This window comes from Theobroma cacao, chromosome 2 (assembly GCF_053813885.1).
Source record: "Theobroma cacao isolate CCN51 chromosome 2, ASM5381388v1, whole genome shotgun sequence".
Taxonomy (NCBI): Eukaryota; Viridiplantae; Streptophyta; class Magnoliopsida; order Malvales; family Malvaceae; genus Theobroma; species Theobroma cacao.
Genome location: NC_142640.1, coordinates 17,817,728 through 17,835,300, shown reverse-complemented (window position 1 = coordinate 17,835,300; position 17,573 = coordinate 17,817,728). Strand labels below are relative to the sequence as shown.

Below are 17,573 nucleotides of genomic sequence, written 5' to 3'. Positions count from 1 at the left end.
CTCCAAAATTAAAATTCTAAGATGAATGGTTATATATGGTATCTTTTTTATGATGAGATTATGATTTCTTTATTATTGATTACTCTCTTGGTGGCTTCAAGTCGTTTCTAAATTCTGCCATAACATTTTAGTAGTCAATCGGCTATTGATTGGTGTAGTTATTTTGGGTAAAAAAAATGGGGTCTTGCTAAGGGAGAATCTATTCTCAATGTTTTGTGTTTGACTATCCCACAACTTTGTCAGGTCTACTGACATGAGCTTAAGGCCGTTGGTCTTAAGCCAGCCTTATCATTGATCTTCTCGCAATTATTTGTACTTGTTCCATATAGAAATGGCTTCAATCCAGTTCCTGGATGTTCCCTGCCTCATTCTTGCCATGTGAGATGCATGGCCCGCATCCCAGTCACTGGCTTCACACCAGCCATTCGATGCCTTTTTCTACGCTAGAAATGGACTAGCTTGTGTCCTTCCCTCCCTCCTATTATATATATTTTGATCTCTATTCAGCATTATCAATGGCATCCATACTTAAACAAGATTAATTTCACATTAAAATTTACTAATTGGTATGAAGACTTGGAGTTCTTAGCTGTAAATGACAATATACAGCCATAAAGGATTGGGCTATATTATTGAAAAGGTAAAATTATAAGTCCAGGTTGAATCATTTAAAGTTTCTGTTTTATTTCAAGTGGAATCCAAAGGTCTACTGGGACTTTACCAAATAGGTTTTGACAAAGAAAATCTAAGTCTATAACGGAAAAAGAAAAAAAAAAGAATTAATCCAACAAATGATACGAAACTCTGTTTAATTAGTTAATGATCATGATTGCAGAGAGCAGAGTGATCTCATCTTTTAATCAGGGTTAGCAAACCTAACCACACCCCTCAACCACTACTGCTTTCCACGTACTATATATACGATCTATCCGAATTACAATCCCCTTATGACAAACGTCCATCTCCAGACAATTCCAGTAGCACTTTTCTCTATAATCAAATCCTTTTTCTAATTTTGCAAAAGATGAAGCTTTCGATGCTAGCAAATAACCTCTCTCTATTGCTCTTTTTCTATGTTGTCGCAACAAACTAAACACCATGGCCTTTCACCCTACGTTTATTCTCATTCTTATTTGTTTCATCTTTCTTCCTGACATACTGGCTAATCCCTGGAGGCTTTGCATGGAGAAACCACCATGTCTACTCTCCCCACCTTTGAGGTCCAGTCAGTTGGCCTCTGCTTGGAACCTTGCCTCCAATGGGTTCACTTGCTCATCGTAAATTAGCCTACCTGGCTGCTTCACTGGGTGCAACTAGGCTCATGACATTCAGTCTAGGAACAAGGCATGTGATCATCAGTAGCCACCTTGACACTGCTAGGGAAATCCTTTCAGGTTCTTCATTTTCAAACCGCCCAATCAAGGAGTCAGCTTGTTTGCTGATGTTCGAACATGCCATTGGGTTCGCACCCTCTGGCCAGTATTAGTGCCGCCTTCGTAGGATTGCTGTGAACCATAATGTCTCCCTTAGGAGAATTTCTTAACTAGAGGTGCTACGCCAACAAGTGGCTGATGAAATGCTGGTGGAAGTAGGGAAAAGAATGGAAGAGAAAGGGTTGGTAAAGTTAAGGGGAATATTGCAAAAGGGCTCTTTACGTAATATACTAGAAAGTGTGTTTGGGAGTTCTGAGTGTTTGCAATGGGAGGAGCTAGGGTTATTGGTGAAAGAAGGGTATGAATTAATAACTGAGTTTAACTGGGAGGACTATTGCCCCCTAAGCTTTTTGGACTTTCACGGTGTGAAAAGAAGGTGTCATAAGCTGTCAAGCAAAGTAGCAATTATTGTAGGTCAAATTGTGGAAGAAAGGAAAAGGGCTGCTGGAGATGCAATGGTGGAAATGACTTTCTTAGTGCTTTGTTAGCTTTGCCTAAAGAGGATAAGTTGAGTGATTCGGACATGGTTGCTATACTATGGGTAAAGACTTTGTCTCTCTTTGAGAAATACATATATTTTATTACTTGGAGTATAAACTGTTTTCTGTTTTAATTAGTAGCATATATATAATCACCAAAAAAACAAATGAATAAAGCATCATAAAAAACATATAATCTATCATAAATATCTTTGCAAGCATCTTGGATTATAGTTAAGTTGCCATTAAAAGAAAAAAAAAAACTAAAGCATCTTGAATCTTGTTTTATTATGCTTGGGTTTTTGAGACACTGAGTGTTTTTGTTCTCCCGGCGTTGCTTTTCATTTGACTTGATAACTATGCACACTATTCAGGGGTTATGATTATTATCATAGATACTGTGAGATATTAGTATTGGATCGAGAGAGGTTCGTGTCATAGGTTTCATACATTTTTTGTTGTCTGTTTTTGATCGAAAAGGTCTAGGCTTTCATTCATCTCGAAAAGATTGAATTTGTGGAGTCAAATAGTGAATTTTTCCTTAACAAAGCAAGTGAGTAAAAGGTTCAAGATTCGATGATGAATCCCCAGTGATAAGACTTATATTTCACCACCCTATTTTCTATTCCTTAGATGCCCTTCATAGGTTCCATGGACTGCTAGATACATATCCCATTGGAATTCTTTTTGTATTCTTTTTAAGTTACTTGGATGGACTATAATTTTATCTTTTTAATCACATATTATATAAGATTTCCATTTTAAAAAACTATACAAGGTTATCCAAGATGGTAGACTACTCACTTATAAATCCTAGCTCATTCATAAACACAATTAATTGGTTTGTGCTTTTCACTTTTAACTATTGAGAGTAGACTTGGTAATTTTTAACACGACACTAAAAGATATGGGTTAAACAGGTTTTGAGTTTAGTCTTAACATGTTTCGTGTCTAATTGTGTCTGACACAACAAACACGTTTAAATACGTTTATTTAATCGTGTTTTCGTGTTTAAACGTGTATACGTGACACATTTATTAACCTATTAAAAATTAATAGTTAAAAACTATTTTAACCTTATATAAATAATTTTAAATAATTATTTTAATAAGTTTTTTTCTTAATTTTATAAAAAGTATAATATAATTATACATGCTCAACCCTAATTTTTAACTTTTGGTGATTATTTGATATTATTATTATTTTTGTTTTGTTATAATTATTTTTATAATTATAGATTTTAAATTTAAATAATAAAATTATATTTAATTATAAATATTTTTATTTAATCGTGTTAAACGTGTTATTAATCGTGTCGTGTCGTATATTGACATGTTTAATAAACGTGTTAATCGTGTCGTATCATATTACACGTGTATTAAACGTATACGTGTACATATTTTAAATTTAAGACACGAATATTAAATGTATTGTGTTCGTATTTAATCTTAACGTGTTTCATGTTTAATCATATTTGATATGTTTATAATATGTTAACACGATTTGTCAGGTCTAATTGAGTGAAATATGTTTATATATATACAGGCACGCGCGCACGTGCATACTAAGATTTAATTTGTATTTGTTCAAGAAATGATATTTCGAGGCAGCGACACCGTTGCTATACTTTTGGAATGGATCATGGCTAGGATGGTTTTGCACCAAGACAACCAAGCAAAAGTCCAGCAAGAGATTGACACCTGCATCGGCCGCTGCAGCAGCAAGCCAGGGCACCTTCAAGATTCTGATCTCCCAAGCCTCCCTTACCTATGAGCAGTCGTGAAAGAAGTTCTCAAGATGCACCCCCCGAGGCCACTGCTCTCATGGGCCTGTTTAGCCACCCATGATGTCCACGTGGGAACGTCCTTCATCCCAGCGGGCACCATCGCAATGTTAAACATGTGGGCCATAACCCATGACCCATATGTTTGGAAGAATCCGTGGACTTTTCGTCCTGCAAAGTTCGTCGAGGAGGAGGATGTTTCCATCATGGGCTCCAATCTGAGGCTTGTGCCTTTTGGGTCAGGTCGTAGGGTCTGCCGTGGCAAGGCACTAGGGTTAGCCACCGTGGAACTGTGGCTTGCACGGTTGCTCCACCGTTTCAGTTGGCTTCCAGCGCCAGCGCATCACGTTGATCCCTCCGAGACTTTGAGGCTTTCTCTTGAGATGAAAAAATCTTTGGCATGTCAAGTGCTTCCCCGAACAACCCATCAACATGTCTCATGAAGCAAGACATATCAATCATTTATATATGATTTGTGAAATGTTAATTAAAATAATTTAACAAAAAAGTGCGATGCATGGAAGGTGTACTAAGTGACCGCGAGTTGTATAATTAGTAACTTGACTAGGAAATTAAACACTCCATAATCACATTTAAGAAAAAAAAAAAAAAAGACCCTCTATAAGCCTTGCAAGTTAAATTTGAGGTCCTTGAGACTTTGTATGCTAGTGTTTAGTTCCTTTATTTCTTTTATGAGTAATGCTAGGTTAAGTCAGTGCAGTTAATTAGGAGGTTTGAAGAGAAATGCTAAACAATAATGTCTATTCTCCAAATCTTCAATAAGTTCATGGAAGAGGAAGAGTTCATGTACCAGCTGCCAACTTGTTTAAATTTAATGTGATTGGATTCATAGTTTTATGGTGGTTTGATAAAGCAACTTTCTTTCTTTTTCCTGCAGCAATTAATCTCCTTGACTAAGCTTTATGACATCATCACCATAACTTTATCCTGGGAAAAAGAGAAGGAGAAAATCAAATTAAAGCTCATGGAGAAAGAAAAGAAGAAAGGAAGTTGTAAAAGCATTAGTCCAACCTTTTTCTCCACCGATGTGGCGGGTTGATGATACAACACTAAGACTCAGTCACTTACGTAGCTATGAGTTTTATCAAAATTTACCAATTAAGGAATCTTGAGAAGAATACGAGGTGTAAATCTTTATATATATATATATCACTCATCTCATTATTTGAGGTGTAAATTTTTTATTCTTAGTAAATTAAAAATTTATGGAACTTTGTTTACATGAAGAGGAACTGATGAGAGAGTGAGCCACCTTTCAATCTAGTTGGGTAAATGTCTTGGTTTAATTCTCTCTTCCTCTAACTTTATCCAAAATGCACAATATTAACATAATTATAGTAAATGTACAAATTATAAGCTAAATGAATGTGATTTTATTAGATTACGATAAGATTATGATATTTTTAACTTGATTTCACTCCTATGTCATTGAGAATTTCTCTTTTATATATATATATATATATATATATATATATATATATATATATATATATATAATATTTAAATAAGTTCTTGTATTATATCACAAAAAGTTAATTAAGTCTTTATATTTTTATTGTGTTCAATTAAGTTTTTAAATTTTTATTTTGAATCAATTAAGTCCTTTTGATTTTCTTTTCTGATACTATTAGCCTGATTTTTGTAACTTTCTATATCAATACAAATGGCAACCTTTAAAAAAGGAAAAATCTCATTAATTGTTGATTAACTTCTATTAGTCAACAGTATTACTTTTATATCATGTTATTTATCATGTAACAAGTTTATACGTTATTTTGATGATGTTATTACCACATGACAGATGATGTGACATTGAAATTTATCACTTAGAAAATGTGTGTTTACATTTTTTACCCTTGTATCCAAAATAATTGAGTGAATAATTAGAAAAATATTAAAAAAAACACAAAAAACATTAAATTAAGTCTTTATTATTACTATCGTATTCAATTGTTAACCTTGATTTAGAGTTTTTAACAAAATTCATAAATTATCTAAAAAGATAAAAAACAAATCGCTAACTTTTATTGTCCATTGATGTTGTTGAGAACAAAATTCCTTTAAAAGAGGTAAGTTGCAGCACTAGTTCGTGAAAAAGAAGTAAGTTGTAGTACCAGTTCATAAGAGGCCACCAATGAAAACCAAACAGGACCAACTCTTCTTTTCATGCTCAGTACCAGCAACATCTAGCACAGCTTGTGGATAAAGGCCAAAATCTCCAAATCCAGAAGCCCTTCCTCAACGAATCTTGCGTAACTTTCTAGGAGTTACAATTTCTGAAGTGGCAGGACCAGCAGTATTCTTCTCATCCTAAACCTTCATTTTGCATTTGTCTTCCTTATGTTGGGCTTGTCGTAACGTGCGGGTTCGAAAACCCGACCACCAAACGAGAGTGAAAATTCTAAAAAAAAAAAAAACTAGGAGTCGCCACCAATATTTTTTTACTAGGTGCGATTGGCCACCTATTGACTCGATTCTAATCGATGAAGCCTTAAATTAATTTTAAGCCCACCGAAAAGAACCTTAAACTGATCTACATTTTTCTAGATCTAAGTTCGGGAGTACGGTTACGCTCGGGGAAGGATTAGCACTCTCGAGATGCCCGTTTCATGAACGGTACCATTCTTAGATTATCTTATTAGGCTTTAATTTTTTTAAAGTTCACTATATTTCCTTAGTTATTATTCTCTTATTTTATCTCATATTTAACCTAAAATGGAATGCAAATGTGAGGAAATATGAGATGCATGGCGTGAGATAAAAATGTTGGACGAATAACCTTTTATCGAGGATGTTCTCCCGAATTCGCCCATCATACTGGTGGGATCCGAGGTGTTCTCTAACCTAGGGAATTATCCGAGAAACTTGCCTTCGCAAATTCAACGAATAATTCCCATCATTGGAGTCATCGTACGTTTTCTTTTAAAATAATATTTTCGTACATAATGAACCTAATTCGGGTAAAAGCCTTTTATTAAATATGTTTCTTGAGCCCTCCCATCAAACTGGTGGAACCCGGGGACACCTTTTCACCTAGAGAACTTTTCGAGGAATACCCGCCTTCACAAGATCTTCGGAAGATCCCATCATCGGGGCTTAAACTAGAAAACAAAAATATTTATATGCAATGATATGCATGATGTAACATATATATATGCTATGCTAATGCAATTATCTATTTTTTGTCATTTTTTATTATTTAATTATTATTTTCGTTTTATTTCATATTATCATATTTTTTATTTTTTATTCTCCTATATTTTATTTTTTTTATATTCTAAGTTTCTCCTATGTATTCCTTTTATAATTTAGATAAATTGTTTATAATTCCATGTTATTTTAGTGAACAAAATTTTATTTTTCTTTTACATAACATTTTATTAATCTATAATTTATACTATTAGATATTTAATGATTAATTTTAAATTAGCTATTGTTTTGGATTTTTTTTCTTATTTTTTATTTATTTTGTCCATTTATTTAATGTCATGTATATTGCATTTTCACAAATTAATTATTTACTATATATTCAAATTATTATTATTAATTTTATCCTTTTTTTATCTATTGTTATTTATTTATTTTTTTTGTTGAGTAATTTTTGTATAGTCAAATTCTTTATTTATTAAAATTTCGAGATCTTGAAATCGAGGCCCTCCCATCGTACTGGTGGAGTCTTGATTCGGATTTCGGACCTAGGGAATATGGGTCCGGGTTTGCGACTTCTCGCGTCCCGACCGATCATCCCATCATCGGCATTGTTTACTTATCTTATTTAAATTGAATAACTCATCATTTTGCCCCATTCTCATTCTTTTTCATTTATGAAGCTATCTTTTTAAATACTTTGACAATTACATATTTTATTCTACTATATTTTCTATTTTTATTATTTTATTATTTTTTCAAATTCTTTTCCATTCATGATTTTCCCATATAAACTCACCTAGTTAAGTGTGTTATTATTATGTCTCACGTTTCAACTCTTCCTACATTTTATATTTTCTCTTATCCATATTCTTAATCTAGTCATATATTTCCTTTTCTGATATATATAATTTAATCTAAGTGAACCTATTCCCATTTACTAAATATTTAATGTTATTTTATATTCAACATCCACTTAAACCTATTATTATTTTTAGTTAAATGTCCTTTCTACCTAATTTTGCTATTATTTATTGCATAATCAAAAATATATATATATATATATATATATATTCTTATATTTTTGTCTTATCCCACTTCTTATATATAAAGTTGTAATTTTATTTCCCTAAAAATAACTAAAATAGATAAATAAATGAAACAAAATTAAAAACATTCAAAATAGGCATCAAAGATTCAAACCCAATAACTGTAGAGCCCAGAACATACCAAGGTCAGGCTTAGACTAGCCCAAAATTGAACCCGCGGATGCCCACAATAGCTCCAGAAGCCCACTTCTCCAGGTACAAAACTACGCCGTTTTGATGTCCTACCCTAAGTATAAAATGGCTTTTTTTTCACTATTTTTCATTTTCTCCCTTCAAATTCTCTCTCTAGCAGTCGGATCTCTCTCCTCTCTCTCTACAAAAAATCTCACTAGCCACCCCTCACAACCTGACCTCCATTCGCCGGCGTTCTTTCCCCTACCTTGTTGTGGGCTGCTTTTTGCCAGATCTGGTGGCACAATGGTCGGCAGCACCAACAAGCGGCTACTACTCGGGCTTCCTCCCTTCGCCGGTGTTCCTTCTCATTCCTTATTGTGGGCTGCCTTTCGTCGGATCTGGTGGCACGATGGTCGGCAGCACCAACAATCGACGATCACTTGGGCTTCCTTGCTTTTTCTTTTCGCCGACAGCAAGCCCGAAGCTCCAGCTCTCTGCTTTTTCCTTTCGCCGGCGGTGAGCCCAAAGCTTCAGCTCTCTCTCTCAAAATCGACGGTAGCAAAACCCAAATCCTATACCCCTAAACCGGCGGCAGCAAGGGCCAAATCCTATCAGTGTCGGCTACCCAAAACCCCTCCATAAAAAATCAAAATCCACCCTAAAACAAACAAGTTAAAACAAATCCCAAAGCAAATAAAAAGAACACAACACTCATCTTTCACCCATTGTGTATTTTTTTATATATTTTCTTTGATTTTTTTGTATTTTTGATTGAGAATTTGTGGGTTGTTGTGGTTGCTAGACTAGGATTTTTGATGTTTGATGTTGTTGTAGGGTTTTTTTTTTTGGGTTTGTTTTTGGTTGTCGCTGCCTCCCGTTGCCCTCGGATGAGTGCTACAGTGCCCCTTTTATACTGGGTTAAAGGGGGCATGCTCCATTACTTTGCCAGACACGAAGAATTCGCGTCTAGCAGGGTGAGGGTGGTGGCTGGAAGGGTGCATCCGCACCCTGCCAGTCGTACCTCTTATTCTTTTTTTTTAATTTTTTTTATTTTTAATTCATTTTTTATCATTTTTGTTTTTTATTTATGATTTTTTTTAATTAATAAAATTTTATTATGATTTTATAGTGTCTAGAGCTGCCCCTCTTTGCGCATTTCAAAATTTTGAAATAGTGCAAAGATGTAGACACTGTATTTGACTAAATTCTTTAATTCTTATACCAAGGTGCTTCTTTTTCTTCTTTTTTTTTTTTTAAATGAGACTCCTCAAAGTTGAGGCAACGAAACTTTACAAATGAACTCCTCAAAATTGAGGTTACGAAACTTTTAAAAATAAAACCCCCCAAAACTGAGGCAACATAACTTTAAAAATATGGCTCCTCAATGTTGAGGTAACATGACTATAAAAATGAACTCCTCAAAGCTGAGGCCATGAGACTTTTAAAATGAACTCTTCAAAACTGAGGCAACAAGACTTTAAAAATGGACTCCTCAAAACTAAGGCAACGAGACTTTAGAAATCTTGAAACTAATTACCTGGAGGTTTTAGAAGATGCACCCGAAGAATTTAAGAGAATAATGTGCCCAGAGGTCTTCAAAATGTACTCGGAGGATTTAGGAAATGTGGCTCCTCGAAAACTGGGGCAACGTAACTTTAAAAATGAACTCCTCAAAACTGAGGCAACGAAACCTTTTTTCTTTTTTGAAATGGTGAAAAATAATCAATTCTTCATCTGAGGTTCTACGACTTTAAAGATGAATTTCCTTCTTTTTCAGTTGTTTTAAAACTTTGAACATGGCAATTTAAATATCCTAATCATCTTCATCAGCTTTTTTTTTTAGAGCCTTCTCTTTGATCATTGGGGGATGAATCGATCACGCTTCCAATCTCTCATCTTCCCCAATTCATTGCTCACAACTGTTTTCTTCCTTTATCATATGCATGGTCCAATCATTCTTCACATTTTTACTGTTCTCCATTCTATTGCTACTTCCATTTCTTTCTTTCTTTTCTTAGTCTTTTCTCTTTCTTTTTTACATTACCAGACTCCATTTCATTCCCCATCAATTATGATCCTTTTTCAAAATATTGCAAACATTTCTTTACTTTATCATGCTCTTTATTAAATATCATTCCAATTTTATGACAAATGTAATGCAATGTACTCATATCTCCTCTCTTGGCAGAATGAAAATGATGACAATGTTAGGAGCAGAAAGGCTATTTTTCATTAGAAAAAAGAGAAGTTTCTACAATCAGGCATAATGACAAGGAACAGGGGAAAACCAATTAATACAAAAGGGATACAGTTCTTTCTTTAATGACTGTTCCGATAGATATTGACAATAGTCTCAAAATTTTATCTCGAAACAGGCACAATCGTCAGCTCCTTTGTCTTTTGTCTGAACATCTCGGATCATGATTTTTGCCCCTTTTGTGTTAAGTCCTTGTAGTACTTGGACCTCCTTCGTGTCTAGACCGCCCTTTTGGGTTTTTGCCCAAAACACATCTCCCATACTCAAGCCCCCTTTTTCAGGTTTTCAACTTAAAAATTTTTTTCTTTTTTTTTTACGCAAAATATTTCTTGACAGCATCGGCATTCACTGGGTTGGAAAACTCCCTTTCGTCCATCTCTGCCAAAACTAGTGCTCTTCTTGAAAAAGCTTTCTTCACCACAAATGGTCCTTCCCAATTCGGGGTCCATTTCTCGCTAGGATCTTGTTGGTTCGGAAGAATTCTTTTCAATACTAACTCTCCTTCTTGGAACTAACGAAGATGTACCTTCTTGCCATATGCCCTCATCATTCTTTTTTGATATAATTGCCCATGGCAAAGTGTCGTCAACCTTTTTTCTTCTATGAGATTCAATTGCACATAACGAGTGTTAACCCATTCGGCTTCTTCCAACTGTACTTCTTTAAGGACCCTTAGGGAAGGGATTTCTACTTCAATTGGCAAAACTGCTTCCATCCCATACACCAAAGAGAACGTCGTAGCTCCCATGAAAGTTCGAACTGTTGTGCGATAAGCATGCAAAGCAAATGGTAACTTCTCATGCCAATCTTTGTATACATCTGTCATCTTTTCAATTATTCTTTTGATGTTTTTGTTGGCTACTTCTATCGCTCCATTCATCTTTGGGCGATAAGGCGTTGAATTGTGATGCTTGATCTTGAACTTGGCACAAACCTATTTCATCATCGAACCATTAAGGTTACTAGCGTTATCTGTGATGATCTTTTCCGAGAGATCATAGCGGCATATTAGTTCTTTTTGGATGAACTTACACACCACTTTTTGGGTCACATTGGCATAAGATGCTGCTTCTACCCACTTAGTGAAGTAGTCAATCGCCACTAGAATAAACCGATGCCCATTTAATGCTTTCAAGGTTATTAACCTAATCACATCCATGCCCCACATTGAGAATGGCCATGGTGATGTCAGTACATTCAGTGAATTTGCAGGAGTGTGGATTCTGTCTGTGTATATCTGACACTTGTGACACTTTCGAGCGAAATCTATACAATCCGTTTCCAACGTGAGCAAGTAATACCCTGCTCTCATGACCTGTCTTGCCAACATATGCCCATTTGCATGTGCCTCACAAATTCCTTCGTGAACTTCCTCAACTATTCTCCGAGCTTCAGCTGAATCCACACATCTCAAAAGCACTTGATTCCTACTTCTTTTGTATAAGATGTCCCCATTCAAGAAGAAATTCATTGCCAACCTTCTAATGGTTTTCTTATCATTTTCTGAGCTTTGTTTCGGTTACTGTTGAAACTTGAGATAATGCTCAATATCATGGTACCACGGTTTCCCATCTACTTCTTCCTCTACGCTGGAGCAGTGTGTAGGGCACTCTCGAAGATTAATCATGATGGGTTGAATCTTGACATCGGTACCAACGTTGAACATTGCTACTAGCGTGGTTAATGCATCGGCCATTTGATTCTCCTCTCAGGGCAAATGGGTGAAACAAATCTTATCAAAAATTTCAATTAACTTTGAAATATACTTATGATACCGGATTAACTTCGAGTCACGTGTCTCCCATTCTCATCGCAACTGATAAATGACCAAAGCAGAATCCCCATTCACTTCCAAAATGTGAATTTTCCTCTCGATTACTGCCTGAAAACCCATGACACAAGCTTCATATTCAGCCATATTATTGGTGCAATAGAAGTTGAGTTTAGCTATGACAGAATAATGATCCTCTTCTTGTGACACTAACACGGGCCCCTATGCCATGCCCCAAGGCATTCAAAGCTCCATCGAAAATCATCTTCCAATTCTCTTTCTCCTTTGATCGCTCCTCATTTATTTGACAAACCGACATCAGGTCCTCATCTGGGAACTCAAACTCCATTGGTTCATAATCTTCCTCCACCTTTTTCGCTAGAAAATCAGCCGATTGCACTTCCTTTGATAGCTTTTTGGGACACATATACAATATCATATTTAAACAACAACACTTGCCATCTTGCCACTCTACCTGATAAGGATGGTTTCTCGAAGATGTATTTAAAAGGATCCAACTTTGCAATGAGCCAAGTGGTATGATATAACATGTACTGCCTGAGTCGATGCGCCGTCCATGCTAAAGCACAACACATCTTTTCCAACGATGAATACTTGGACTCGTACTCGGTGAACTTTTTACTCAAGTAGTAAACTACTCTTTCTTTCTTACCAATTTCATCATGCTATCCCAACACACATCCCATGGATCCTTCATTTACTGTCAGGTACAAAAGGAGGGGTTTCCTGGCCACAAGTGGTACCAACACTGATGGACTCAACAAATATTCTTTAACCTTGTCAAAAGCAACTTGGCACTTCTCGTTCCATGCCCCAGGATTGTGTTTGCGAAGGAGCTTGAAGATTGAGTCACATTTGAGTGTGAGTTGTGATATGAACCGGGCTATATAATTCAATCTTTCCAAGAATCTTCTAACTTTTTTCTGCATTTTGGGAGAAGGCAAATCACGGATTGCTTGAACCTTATCCGGGTCAACTTCTATTTCTCTTTCACTGACGACGAAACCAAGTAACTTTCTTGAAGTGACTCCAAAAGTGCACTTTGCCGAATTTAATCTGAGCTGAAACTTCTGTAACCTCTTAAATAACCTTTCAAGATTGGTCGCATGGTCCTCTGTTTTGCAAGCCTTTGCAATCATATCATCTACATACACCTCAACCTCTTTGTGCATCATGTCATGAAAAAGAGTCACCATGTCTCGTTGATAAGTTGCCCCGGCATTCTTCAAACCAAATGGCATTACCTTATAACAAAAAGTACCCCACATAGTTATGATGGTAGTTTTTTCTCTATCCTCTAGTGCCATCTTAATTTGATTATACCCTGAAAAGCCATCCATAAAGGAAAACATGGAATGGCGGGTAATATTGTCAACAAAGGTGTCAATGTGGGGCAGAGAAAAATTATCTTTTGGGCTTGCTCTATTCAAATCTCGATAGTTTACACACATTCTCACTTTCCCATCTTTCTTAGGCACTGGGACAATATTTGCAACCCATTCATGGTACTTAGCTACTTCCAAGAATCCCGCATCGAACTGCTTTTTCACCTCTTCCTTAATTTTCAATAGCATTTCAGGTTTCATTCTTCTCAACTTTTGCTAAATTGGTTTGCATTCAGGTTTCAAAGATAATTTATGGGCTACAATGTCTATATTGAGTCCTGGCATATCTTGATAGGACCATGAAAATACATCTTCATATCCATGAAGTAGCTTTATTAGTTTTTCTTTTTCAATCGACACCAACGTCGTACCAATTCTAACTTCTTTCTTATTATCTTTATTTCCCAAATTAATCGTTTCAAGTGTCTCTTGATGTGGGACAATTTGTCTCCCCTCCTGTTCTACTAGTCTTAACAAGTCCGGAGTTTAATCATAATCCTCCACGTTTTCTGTATCGTCAAGTTCACTGACATTTGTACCTTTTTTAAAATTAACCTCAAAACCACTGTCACTATCATCTTCGCATTCATTATTTGGAATTTTGAAAGGTAAAGGGAATTGAAAGATGTAGAGCTATTGTATAGATAAATAGTTAAACTAAAGGGATGACAAGAATGAAAATGGTGAATCATGAGGGGAGATATGAGAAATGCATTACGCATGTCAATTTATTAGAATGATAAATGATAAAAAGCCCGATACATAAAATTTCAAATGCTCTTGGGCATAAGCACGAATGTTTAGTTTGCATTACTTTGAAATTGAATCACAAGTGACTAGTAAACTCATGGTGGTCCAACTGCTCAACTTCAGTTCAGGTGGTCCGAGGTATATAATGGGGATCCCCTTCACATTTTCTAGCTGCTTTTCGCCTTCCTCCGTTACACATATTGATAAATCAGAAAAGGCTTCCCCTAATGCTGACACTGATTCTCGGCTCTCAACGGTGAGTGATTCAGGAAAGATGCAACCTCCGGACCGAAATGTCTCGTAAAGATGAGGATATATCATTCTATGATTTTCCAACCCGTGCCCCTTAAAGCGAGCCAACCTTTCCCTTCTTCTTCGGCTATCATTTTTTCCCTTTCCTTCTTAGTCTGCTTATATCCTAGGCCAAACCTTTCTTCATTTTTGGTAACACGTATTGGCCTTTTAATGCCTTACAGCTCTTTTCCCAATCCTGTCCTCGCTCGATATCCTTTCCCTACTATCTGACTAACAGCCATCTTGATGGTTTTGAAAAGCCTCGGAATGGGTGGTGTGGTTCCTTCTCTAACATACATGATGTTAACAAACTCGAAGGATCAAAAGGAATATTCAGGCACTTCTTCTGTCTCTTCCACGTAAGGAGTATCCGTTGGCTTACTTATGAGTAAGTCCTCTTCCCCGTTAACACATACAATCTTTCCTGTTGACTTTTTGGTGAAGCGATGAAGGTATGGCTCCAGCCAAGTGGATCCAAGGTCTTCCCAACAAATAATTGTATGAATGAGCGATATCCATAACCTGAAATTTAGTGGTAAGGTACACAGATCAATTTTTATCGGTATCTCAATGTTCCCTACTACTTCTCTCCTCGTCCCATCGAAGGCTTTCACAATCATCTAGCTTTTTCTCATGTAAGACATGTTGATGGGTAAGCGGGCCAAGGTCCTCATGGGCATCACATTCAAGGATGATCCATTATCAAGCAGCACTTTTGCGACGGTACAGCCTTTACACTTGGTAGTGATATGCAAGGCTTTATAGTTTTCCCTACCTCCAGAAGAGATTTCTTCATTGTTAAAGGATATTATGTTACCCACTGAAATGTTCCCAATGATGTAGTCTAAATTTTCAACTGAAATGTCGTGATCCACATATGCTTGGTTCAGAATCCTCATCAAAGAGTACCTATGTGGTTTCTAGCTGAGGCGCAAAGATAGTAGTGAAATACGAGCAAGCAACCTGTTTAATTGCTCGACCACATTGTACTCACTATGTTTGATGAACTTGAGGAACACTGCAGCTTCTTTTTCCGACATCGGTCTTTTTGAGCCATTTATCGATTCCTTGGATTGCACCTTTTCTTCTCTCGAATTTTGCTCTTTTTCTTTTCCCTTCTCCTTCTTGAGATTCTCCAATGCCTCCGGTGTATAGCAACGTCCGCTGCAGGTAATCCCCCCAACACCAGTTATATTTGCAGCATTATCTTGAAATTTGGCCATCCATTTCCCCACATTTGAAACTTGTACATTGCAATTGTAGTTCCAGGGAATAGCTTTGCAACCTTTGTAGGGGAAAGGTTTAGGGACTTCGATGATCATTTTGGCATGGGTTCTGTCTTCCACAAACTCTCCTCTTGGTTCATAGAAAATGGTTAAAGGTTTTATCTTCATTGGGTGAGTGGAATCTTTGGCCATCATGTTTACTATTGGCCCTAAGGCTTCCACGTAGAATTCAATCCCTGATTCGTCCATCATCCCTTGCACTTCCTTTCGGAAAGAACTACAATCTTGAATTAAATGCCTCACACATCCTTTGTGATATAAGCAGTATGGTCCTTAGATATCTCCCGAGTCATTCACATCAGGATATTTTGACCAAATCTCGAGCATATCGACCTTTACCAAGGCTTCAAACATTTTTTCTATGGGGGTTTCCACTTCCCGAATGTTCCTTTTAACATACACCTCCCCTTCGATTGCATTTACCCCTGCCCCATCATGATTTGACAGTGGGTTATTGTTAACATTCTGTTCGATCTTCTTTTCAAAATTCAAGATTCCTGCCTTGATCAACCCTTGCACCTTATGTTTGAATGCTGTACAATTCTCGATCGAGTGACCTTCGATTCCATAATGATAATCACAATGGGCGGAAGCGTCATACCATCTCGAGAATTGAGGTTTTAATGGCTCTATGTATAAAGGTGCCACCAGATGGTTTGCAACTAACTGAGTGAAGAGTTCAACATATGGGATTGAGATTGGGTCAAACTGCACTTTCTCTTGCTTGTTTCGCCATCCTCTTGATTCACCGGCAATATGGTTATTTGAAGGTGTTGTTTGTTGTGTGGTTGAAGCTGTAACGGGTGTGGAAGTAAGTGGGTGGATATTTGTGGGGTAAGGTGTCCGTTTGATGGGAGCATATGGGTACAGGTTAGAAAAGGCATTTGGCATGGGTGGATATAGGTATGGGCTTTGTGAAGCATTATTCACAACTGGGTAATAGGGGTATGGTGGATATGGCTGGTAAGGGTTGTAGCTTCCTCCTTGGGGCTGTCCCGAAGTGATGGCTTGGGCTTCTCCTTATTTCTTCTTAAAAGTTCCCTTTTTTTTCGTTTGTGCCGCATCGCCTCTTTCTATCTTCCCTTACTTAACGACAGTCTCTATCATCTCTCCTGAAATCACCATATCAGCGAAGTTCTTTGTGGTACTACCAACCAATCGTTCATAATAAGGGGCCCACAGGGTGTTAACGAATATCACGGTGGTCTATTTCTCAGTCAATGGTGGCTGAACTTGAGAAGCCATATTCCTCCATCTTTGAGCATATTCTTTGAAGCTTTCAGTGGGTTTCTTCTCCATGTTTTGTAAAGAAATGCAATCCGGAGCCATATTTGTAACATGTTTATACTGAGCTACAAACGCCCGAGCAAGGTCCTTCCATGTGTGGATTCGATTGCGGTCCAGTTGGACGTACCACTTTGCTGCAGAACTAGTGAGGCTATCTTGGAAGCAATGTATCAAGAGCTTGTCATCATGGGCATATGCAGCCATCCTTCTGCAATACATGGTGATGTGTGTGACCGGGCACTTGGTTCCATCATACTTTTCAAAGTCTAAAACTTTGAATTTTGGAGGTATAACCACATCTGGAACGAGACAGAGTTTGATTGCATCCATAGAGTAATACATTCCCATTCCTTTTATCATGCGTAGTCTCTATTCCAAAAGGTCAAATTTCTTGTGGGTATCGAGATTGTCTTTTGATTCAACAGATCCACACTTA

General features: G+C 36.7%; 1 pseudogene; it reads left to right on the top strand.

Moving 5' to 3' along the window:
- The first annotated feature begins 1,024 nt into the window (after window positions 1–1,024).
- On the top strand, window positions 1,025–4,138 carry LOC18609016 (cytochrome P450 78A5-like; annotated as a pseudogene).
- Window positions 4,139–17,573: the final 13,435 nt, after the last annotated feature.